We start from the raw sequence: 3,159 nt of genomic DNA, 5'->3' as shown, positions 1-3,159 counted from the left end.
GGAAAATTTCAGCATGACCTTTGCTGAAAATAGGACATATGGAGTACCCGAATTTGCCGGAACGGAAGTTAATCGACATTCCGGCAAACTCAAGGGCCTCTCGGGGTACCTGCAAAATCATCACGACACGATGGTCGGAGACAAAACCCAGCAAACTAGCAAAATCATCACAAATTGTTTTCTGTTAAAGATGATCATCATCTTTACAAGTCTTTCTCAATGTGATCATCATCTTTACAAATTGTTTTCTGTTAAAGTACACAGGAAAGCATGTTTTATTGCTTCCTTCTGATTGCTAACTCCAATAACATCAAAACATTTTACGGCCCTATGTTTGCAGTACAGAAAGCCAGAAAGAATTTGGTGGCAGACAGAATATTTAGGCTTCCCTTTTCAATGGAGCCCCAGACCAAATACACCCTCGCCAATAATGCGAGTCCAGAGATGCAATGCAACTTTGGACCACTAAATGTCGCCTGAGTCATGCAAAACCCAGTTTCACGCGCTAAACATCAAGCATTACAAACAAAGCAAATAAATACTGATGCTGTGACCACCTTGACCAGAAAGGCCACCACCTGGTGTCCACAGCTAGACAACAGGGCGGAGAATCACCAACTTAAAATTATGAAGGGACACCTCCAGGCATAACAGGGTGGCAGACAAAATTCCGCAAGTGATTTAGGATGTGGAAAAATGCTGGTGATGACAATGTACAGTTGTCTCCCATTATGGAAATATGTGTGGCACATGCTTCTAAAATTATGGTCAAATAACCATGCACATCTGATAGTTCCAGTGAAAAGGATATATGCAAATTGAGCAACCTGAGTGTAGACACACTACAATTTCAGATACACTGCATGACATTTGCATGGATCCAATTTTTGTAGGTAATTCCAACAAATGACAGGGAACCAAAAGAAAGATGACAGAATAAGTTGAATCTCGAATATTCCCCAATACTCAACATGCCTCAAATGCAACCAAACCTCCATGTACAGTGTACCCTCACTATGAAGTAGTATGAACTAAAACAGTTACTTTCCCTAATCCCTGCTGGTTCTGGATTTTCTATTGCACTTTCCCAGGATAGTGCAATCCATTCAGATGATACCAAAGAAAATCCAACTTGTACTACAACAATAGCTTCAGCTAGTCTATTGCCATTTAAGTCAGCAAGAATGCATGCATGTGGCCCAAACACAAAAATTAAATGATTGAACAAACATCTATAGTAGTCAGTTGTGTAGAAGAAAATAAATGGATGCAACTAGAAAAGCTAGCAGCCATGCAAAAAAACATCTATAGTAATCACAAATTGTTTTCTTTTTTTAGGGAACTCAGTTAGTACTCAGTTTACAGAAACGGTTCGATGTCTATCATATACAACCATTTTCCCTGTTATAAAAGACATGAAAGATCACAACAATATTGATCTGAAAAGAACAGAAAAAAAGAGAAATAGTATGTATGCAGTGGTGATTCTACCTTGCTTTCTCAGCCGTGGGTGATGAAGTGCCTCTGTTCTGTTGTGTCTGCAGTGGTATGGAGATGAATGAATTGGTATTAGGTTCAAATATGATCAATGGATACTCTAACTGTCCCAGAAATATTGAGTTTACTTGATCAAAATTTTAACTGGTAAAGATATATATCCTGTTAAAGATATATATCCTGTTCATGCATATGTTCACTTGTGTTATTATTATACATATGTAGACTGCGGCACGGCCCATGCTGAAGAGTGCTTTGGTGAAATGACCCAGATGTCTCATAGAGAAGGAACATAGGTGTTATAAAACAATTAAGGGTTTGGTTTGAAGAAATGTATAAACAAACTACTCGTTTAGTTTTCAAACACAAATGGTAAATATGTTGAGGCCCAAAAACTAAGTGTACCAACAACCTAAGCTAAACAAGATGAGCACAAGATGTATAATAATAACACAAGTGATAAATAACCGAAAAGAAGATAAATAACTTGAAGCACTAACAAACAACTTCAGCGGCACGATTTTTGCAGAACCACAACTTCAGAGATTTATAACACAGAAGCACAACTTCAGAAGAAAGAGTAACACATAACCCAAGTTTCCAAGTTAGAGGAGTTCGACAACGGATCTGACAGAAATGGCCCTGCGATGTCAGTGATGATGTGGAGTCTCAATTTACTCAAAAGACAGTGTTGTAACGACAGTAGCTGAATCTGGTTGCAGAAATACAATTTTCTCCATAATGCGCAGTCAACAACTTAATGAGTTCAGCAGAAGGTTTTAACTAATTATTCTGGAGGTGTGAGCATCAACAATAAATCTTCTCCAATGCTTTACACTTGCCAATGACAAAACAAAGTTGTATCTCTAGCCAAGTTTCAACAGGAGCCAACCTCAAATCCTTCAACTTCTCACAACAGAAAATCATATCTATTCAGGTTGTGAGCGTTGTACGAGGAATCATAACCCACAACCGAACTTTAGGTGGCCATACTAACTGACTGCCTTTCAGTTCTTTATTACATGATTTGCACCAGAAAAATCTTCACCACATGCATATATAATGTTGATCTCCTATATATGTTTTGCAAAAATTCTATATAATCCCACAAAAATATCGAAGACTAATGGCGAAGCTTCATAAAATTTGACTTAGGTCAAACTAATATGCAGAGTAAATAAAACAGAAAAAGTAGTTAAGTTTATTTTGACAATCACCCAATAACCCTGAAAGAACTGGCTCTACCCAACTTATATCCATCCAGAGCCCCAAAGAGAACTGACCCTTAATATATACTCCCTCCTTTAGTGATCTAAACATTCTCATATTTCTTGACATGATCTAGCCCAAAGAGAACCGACCCTTAATTATATACTCCCCTTTAGTGATCTAAATACTCTTATATTTCTTTACGCGATCTAAGCATTCTAATATTTCTTTATGCAGGGAGTACATGAACTAAAGCACTGTCATGTGTCATCCCATGGAAGAAACAGAGAATTGCAGAGGGGTTAGCTAGGCAGGCAGGCGGCAGACCTTGAGACGGGCTCGACGCTGATGGCGCGGCACTCGTAGCAGCCGGAGAGGCCGCGGAGGGAGGACGGGTACCCCGGCGACGGTGATGTGGACGGGGCGGGGTCGAGGTGGGGCAGCGGCGTCGGG

This window comes from Triticum dicoccoides, chromosome 7B, assembly GCF_002162155.2.
Source record: "Triticum dicoccoides isolate Atlit2015 ecotype Zavitan chromosome 7B, WEW_v2.0, whole genome shotgun sequence".
NCBI lineage: Eukaryota > Viridiplantae > Streptophyta > Magnoliopsida > Poales > Poaceae > Triticum > Triticum dicoccoides.
Note: the sequence above shows the minus strand (reverse complement) of the source record.